Source organism: Pinus tabuliformis, chromosome J (genome assembly GCF_031772625.1).
Source record: "Pinus tabuliformis cultivar Carrire ecotype Pingquan chromosome J, CPIR1, whole genome shotgun sequence".
NCBI classification, from domain to species: Eukaryota; Viridiplantae; Streptophyta; class Pinopsida; order Pinales; family Pinaceae; genus Pinus; species Pinus tabuliformis.
In genome coordinates, this window is record NC_142295.1 from 1,257,176,612 (window position 1) to 1,257,184,701 (window position 8,090).

Consider the following 8,090-nt stretch of genomic DNA (forward strand, 5'->3'; position numbering starts at 1 on the left):
GCCAAGAAAATACACAATGGAACTTCACCAGATAAAGTGTCGAAGCATTGGAAGATTCTGCAGGTTTTTTACCGTATCCACTCTCACCTGCAAACCCTTAAAATGATCAGATTTGTCCATGTGAAAAGGAAAGAAAATATGTTAGCGGATCGGTTGGCCAACGAAGGAGTGACAAATAGGGACAAGGATTCTCAGTATGCTTGGGAGTCGTTACCTACCGGAAAACTGCAAGAGGATTGCTTCTCTCTGGCAACCAAAGATATGGAACCATGGATGAACAAAACTGATCAAAAGGATTCAGGAGACAGGTAGGAGGATGGCGTCACCTAAAAAGTCTGCATTTTTTGTTTTTGCTACTCTCCAAAACTTTGATCACTTTCGGTTGAATGATGAAGGTAATGAATCAGGTAGCACCACAGATCTAGTTGCCTATTTGCATTTGGCACAGCAGATGTTTGGCAGAGAATCTAGGCGGAAGGCTCAGAAATGTCCGTGGGAATGGTTTGACAGGCATCGCTTGGAAATAAAGCATTCTGGTTTTTCCACGAAACTTCAGAGGCAAAACCACAAATGGTATTTCGGGTGGGATAAGAATGGTATCTGGTTTTTTGTAGTGTGCCTCTGATTCTACTCATCATGTGACACGTTGCGGCAAAAGGTGAGAGAAAACCGCCATCATCGGACGGTTAACCCCCGCGCTTCTCGTCCACTCGATATCCACGATGGCCGTTGGATCGGTTTTGAGTAATCAACGACGGGGATTGGTTTGTGCTTCTTGCTCAAGAGGTTTAGCCCCGAAATTGTTTAGAGGACCCAACCTATAGCTGTAGTCGGGTCCTTTTGTTGGTTGTAGAGTGGTCCGTTGTGGGTCCTATTGTGGACCCTTGGTGGGACACTTGTAGGCTTTTTATGGGCCTCGGTCCATGGATTCTAGGGTTTCTTTTGGCTACTATTGGGTTTCTGTCGGCCCTGCTGACTAGGACACTCTCTCAGAGAGGGTGCGGTTTCTTGTAAATTAGGTATTTTTGACTAGCTTAATAAAAGGTTCTTCTCTTGCTTATAAAAAAAAAAGATAATTGAAAGAAATGATTTTTTTTTAAATAACATAATCAACATGTAATAATTTGGAAACTTCAAACCTTTGTTAAAAAAAATAGTTTCTCAAATATCAAAATATACCTATTTTTTTTTATCTAAAATATAAAAATATTCTGTATGTGCAAAAAAAAATCATTTGATAAACTTAAATTAATATTCTTATGAAATAAGATAAATAATGTGTTTATAAAATATGCCACCTATCCAGTTCTGAGTGATAACGGCAAGATCTGTTGGGCTTCACTCTCTTTTATTTTGGGGAGGCATTCAAAATTGTCCTCTGCGGCCACATTCCATTATCGCACCCAGGCAAGCACAACCATTTACTTTCAAGAAATGTACATGGTCTAGTTTGGCTCATCCTTTCTCTTTCGATTGAGCTGTGTTCGCTGGACCAAAGACTCAAACTCGGCTATCTACTCCAACTGTGTCTTAGCATTTCGTTTATCCTTGTACGGAAAAAGGGCGGTTGAGCATAGAAACTGCTAAATTGGGAGGTGATCCGAACAATTGATTAGGATTTTGATCATCCAAACAGATGTTCATGGGTCCATAAACCCACATTCATAATTCCTTGAACTTGAGGCCACCAATGCATTGTGGACCCGGAAGCGCTAATCCAACCACTTGCATGCCCACAGATACCCATAAATACCATCAAATGGTTGTATTTCGTAGCAGAATATTATCTCTGTGGCGCTTATATATTATATATCCAGTTGATCGGTGCGAACCAACAGCAGGTCTAGTTTTGTAGATTGCGAGGGAATTAGTTGAGATACACCACGAATGCAAACTCACTTTTGTGGATTGCCCAGCCAGCGTCAGCATCCCATTTTCTCTTTTTAATTGACTCACAGTTTTCCTAAGATATATATCTATTCCCTAACAGATCTCCACACAAAATTTGCTTCTCCTCACATATCTCCACACAAAACTGGTTTCTCCCATGGTGTTTAGTTTATTTGCAACATCAGTCGTTGATTGTATCATTACTTTTACTTTGTCTGTCAAAGTCAACCCTTATGACCCACATAGAGCTTTCTTTGGGCGAGGTCAATTGCAATTTCTCTTACTTGCAATGTAGTACAGTATGAAACCCTGATATACAGATTACAGCTGGAAATTAAGAAAGACTCCAAATAATTATCAACTACGGTAGTCTCTAAGCTTGTAATGGGTGAGTTAATCTTGTTATGGCACTAACTTGGAATGTCGATAAATCATTAAATTCATGAAGAAAGCGAGTGTGGGCATCGATTTTACTAAAGAGGTATCGCCTTTCGGCAACCTTACCTTGCGAATTCCTTCTTGCATTCCTTAGCTTGGACTCCAGAGTAGTAGATATTCTACTATGGTGTATGTATTATTATTTTTCTATGACTTTTCTCTGCTTCCGAAGAATTGCACCCAAGCGATCATAAACTCTTCAACTTGGAAGAAAGGAAATCGCCTGGCCAGTTGGCTCAATTTGCCACCAGCCAGATGCAGTGTCGTAATACTTCTTAGAACTCGTTACTCACATAAGCATGCCTGTGCATTCTGATTGCAGACCAAGGGGAAAAGCACAGGGGACTAATGATTACCTTTTACCCAATAATCGACTGGAAATGTCGAGTACCTGCTCCAGGCCTTCTCAGCCGTCTCATTGATGACCTCGCAATTTCTTTCCCAACCTTCTCAACAAAAATGCAGACCTAGGAAATGTTTTAAATTAATTTAAACATGCGTGGAGTTGGTGACTATGGAAATTTAGCATATTTAAAGCCCTTCCCAGTTTCAAACAAACACTACAGCGATTTCATCTAAGCTTCTTTATCATGCGGTGTTGGCTTCGCTTGGCTGGTTTGTTGTTCTTCATTTAGCAGCATGGCCATGCTGATTCCTTTTTCTTTATGGGTTTTTGATTGCATTGGGTGTTTTGGTTGATTTCACTGTCTTTTATTTTGTGTTTACTCTGTGTGAATTGTTTTGCACAAAGAATTTATTTTGTTGTCGAATGCAAAGAAATAAATAAAGTAGAGAAGAAATCTAAGCCGGTGGCAGAGCAGCTATTTTGATCTTGGCCGTTTCTTCTAAAGACAAGCGGAATGGTACATTCAAAGTGCTTTTTATTTTCTATTTTCTCTTGAGTACGTAGTTTTCCATAACTGTCGTGGGTGATGTGGTGAATTATTGAAGATGGACTAATACATTCTTACGGGACATCTCATTCATTATATGTACCCAATGTGGAGTCGTACAATTAATTTTTGGGTATATATGATATTTACATGATATTTATATTGCATCGTTGGTAACGACAATATTTTTTAATTTAGGAATTTCTTACTTTTTCTGGGATTTAATCCGGTAGTTGAATCTTTTACTAAATTCTGCAGGTATGTGATTAATCTCGGGTGGTTTTGTTCTGTGGGAGAATGTAGATCAAAGTATATTTTCTTATAGCATCGTAGAAATTCTTTTGTGCAATATTTTAACTTGAGCATAAGAAACGGAGACACACTTTGTTTTGCCCCTGAATCTCCAATCATTGGCATTTTCTCAAGTATTGTCGGATCTGTGCGTTAGCATTGCAAGTCCTAACCACACCAAATAATCTTATATTTCTTTTCGCTCCTACGTCTGAAATGATCATAAACTAAATACTGATGTAGAAATGATTAACCATTGATGATTTGAATGTTAGTTGAAGCACGCAAATCGAGGGAAAACAACTTGAATAGAACACTTTACGACAACGGATTAAACATAAAATCGATGCATAACAGAGGTAAAAACAATAAAAACATAGCGATACTAGACAACAAATTGATGACGGAGTTTGTCCTTGATGGACTACGTCTCCGGGTCCGCGTTCAAGATGGGCAACTGTTTTTATTAGGAATGAGAAGAAAGGAGTTGATTACACAGTGATTTAGTCAGAATGAACTTGCACAGGCAATTCTAACCTCTATCATTAAATAACCCTCTGAACCATCTTTTCAACGCTTCTTACGGTTTCCAAAACCGACACCGGATGCTCCTGAAACTCTGAAAACAAAATCGCATATGTCCTCTAGAACCTGCATACAAAAGTTGAAATCCAATCTAATGTCTTTCAAAGGATAAATCTCCCTCTTAAAGACCTCCATGTTCATCAAAACCACTTGTGACTGAATATATGGTGAATTTGTTGCTTCAGAATGTGTGTTGGAACATCGGTCTAGTTGAAACTTGACACCTAAGACTAGCACCATGGTGGTCGAATTAGTTTTTAGCAAAACTGTTTTGAAAAAACCCAAAATAGACTATAGGTTAGCCTGAAACCGCTAGATGGCAGCTAACCAGGTGGAGGTGCTAATGGCCCATGTGAACACCTGTAATGGAACTATTTGAATGGCGGTTACCTCGGCGGCTTGCTCTCCATTGGTTCCGGTCTGCGGAGACGTGTCACATGCCAACTGTTATATGATTTCTCCATGTAGTTTCCAAGCCTGATAGTCAACAACCTGATGGCTCTATTCACATGACATGCCAGTTCCAATGCAGTCTATGCTGCGATTACGGCTAACCTCAATGGCTACTGCTTAACCATACCTGGTCACAAGCCTTGCAGTCTCGTTGAGGTGCAAGCACGCGGTTAGGACTATTATTTGGTTTTTATATTTGTTTTACAGTGTATAAAGGCCGAGAGTTGATAAGACTTAGGTTTATGACATAACACATGGTTTTTGCAATGTAGATTAGGGGTTTAGGTTTGAAGACTTAGGTTTTAGCATTAGGAATTAGGATTACTACATGGTTTTTGTATTGCATTATGGTTGGTAGAACTTAGGCATAGGTCTACGATTTAATACATAGATTAGGGTTTACATGTAGTTTTAGAAACCCATATGCAAAATATTGTCACAATGTGATGTTCGCGACATTCGTCACATGGTGACAATAAACCCGTGCCTATCGTCGACAAACAACGATATCGATCCTCTGCCACAACGAAACCCATGTCGACACTAACTTTGTGAGTCAAACAACAAGACATATATGTCATTGACGAATCCTGACGGAACTGTCGATGAACATAAGTCGACAACTAGGTACAACACCACATCAACTGAACGCCATGAAAACTATTACCTAAATAACCTGATCCCTAACCAACACTGTCGATCTGTCGAAGTTGAACTGAAGCGATGATGACACTGAACACCTGTACAATTGAATCAATGGAATCCTCTTGGATCATTCCTCTCCACTTGAAAGCTTTTGGACCACAAAAGTTTGACTAATTAAATATTCGATGAGGGTAGAACTCCCTCTCTTTCCACCTTGACCTGATGATGTACCAATACATTTGATCAATCACCTACAAGTGATGACCCTGATGATGTTGACCATGATACCTTTCGATTCGGTGACTTGTTTCTTCCATCTACAGCATGAACAACTTGCGACGATAGGCAAACAACATGTTATCAACATGGAAATTGAATTCTTTCCACAAAGAATCATGAGTTAGTGATTCAAAAACATCTTTGAAAATAGTATTTGTAGAACTTTATTCAATACATCTGATGGGTATTAACAATATACTTTCCAGAATAACTAAAATATTCAAAGACTCCTTTGATTTTGACTTCATATCAATTACTTGACTTGATTTACTTTCTTGTTGATTGGTTACTAAGTGAACTTGTTTTACAGAACTCATCCAATGGTGATGTAAAGATAGCTGCAACTTAGTTTGACTTTGAAAGTATCTAGGTAACTGTTGATTTACTTGAATCACTATTTCTTCGTCTATTAAATGATATCTCCATTGACTAACACTTTCACTTAATGCATTAGTTTTGAAATCATGATAAGGAAACTTTAGATCTGCTTTTGAAAATGCTTTGTCATGAAAACTTATAGATTTCCTCTCCACTTGAAAAGAGGCTTCATTACTTTTAAAGCATGAAATGATGATGCAATACCAAAGATATGTAACACTGACTTTCCCCAATATTGACCTGCACCCCTGAAATTGAAAATAAACATATCATTTGAAACAAGTCTCTAATTAGACTCACATGTACCTTTCCCTGCAATACATTATTGATGATGATAGTTTCTAGAATTCAGTTGAATGAATGAGTTGAGATTCATTCTGTCTTTAAGAAGATGTTCATAGCACATTAAATGTATCTCATGTTGCTTATCCTGTGTATGAATAATATTTCTTGGAAAAGAATTAACCACCTTGAACAATTGATCTATAAACTGAATCTCGCATTCTGAACATCAAATCTTTATGTTGTTCCTTAATAAACATGAGTACATATTTACTTGAACTTATTAACTGCTTAACTTGATTTGTAACAATTAAATCCAAGTTTGATTTGACTTTATGTTCCCTAACAATAAATTCAACCCTTTCCTTTTTTAGGTGATATTTATGTTCTCTTCTGTAAAACACTGCATCTCTATCATAAAGATAAGGACTTCCCAAGACAACTCCACATATGTCTATTGGGACCACATCTAACTCCACTTCATCAATGTACTTAGATTAATTGCAATTTTTTACCGACACTTCTTTGTGACATGTATCTGAGTTGATCTATTAATCCAGCCTAATGGGCATGGTCTTGGATGATTTTGTGTCTCCAATCCCAATTGATTAACTATATGTTTAGATATTAAATTTTCTTGCAATCCACTGCCAAACACTGTGTCAACCTTTGTATGCTTAGAAGTTATCCTTATGTGGAAAAGTTCAACTCTTTTATCCTCATGTGCAGGATTTATGTTTGAAGAAGATGGAATAGTTTTCGAACTTGAACTAGTATCAGAAGTTTTACCTATTGTAACTGTTATCACCCCAAGAAACTCACCTAGGTTTCATATCGGTGATGCTCGGGAACATTACAAATTCAACCAAATATAGTTGGATAAATGGTGGATGAATGGAACAAATGCTGCATATTGAAGCCAGATAACCACTTCTACTATGATTGTCCCCAGACACGGGTGAACACCCCCAGAATATAAGGCTTTTAACCACCTATTACTCACAGTTTGAGGATAAGGTGATAATGGAGAAGACTGACCACACCAGCAGATGCACAGGACCTTGTGATGGCCGGCTGCAACCAGTTAAGAAGTCTGTAAATCTAGTTTCTAATGCACAGACATGATGACAACTCTCTATGCATTAAACAACAGAAAACTGCACACATGTTCTATGATACATGCTAAATCCTAACACAGAGGTGGGATGACAGCCCCTCTGATGCTAAACATTCACAGCAATAGAACAAATGCAAACAGGCACAGCTTGGAACAAGAAAAAGAAGTGAAAAGTGAGCAATAAACAGCAAAAGAAGCTTGTATTAGCTGGAAATGAAGACCAGACACTGCATGTTACAAAGTAGTTACAGTCTCCAGAAGTTGAACCTTACAACAGGGTTCTCTTCATCTAACACTCATCAATCTATTACATCTCTGTTCTGGGTATATATACAATTTTTTTACAAAATTGCTCTGCTAAGCTATGCGTGGAAGAGTCAATAAATGATCACCAACCACATTTACAATTAGATATGGGCCACTGATACAAATCTGGCCGTGTTGTAAATGTATTTGACCCCTCTATTGCTCTGTAGTCCTCCTTTGAGCGTGTGGCGTGAAATAGAAAAGGAACCATAACCATTGAATGCTCTGATCTGTTCGACGGTGTCCTGCTCCCTCCTCGGCCATACTGTTAATTAATTGCAGTCGTTGAACCTTAACATGGCTGAACATGACTGTTTTGGTTATAACAGTGAAAGCGCTGCCAAACTGCTCATTCCCGCCCATTAATGCTTCACTTGAACTTCAAAAGGTTCATTCATGGCTTAATCATTTATCGGGTCCGTCATTTGGGTTGCAATGCATACCTTAAGTTGGCCGATCCTTTGTTTCCTTATACTTGAGAATACACGAAAAAATGCTACAGAATCATAAAACAATGGCTATGGCGGACCTGA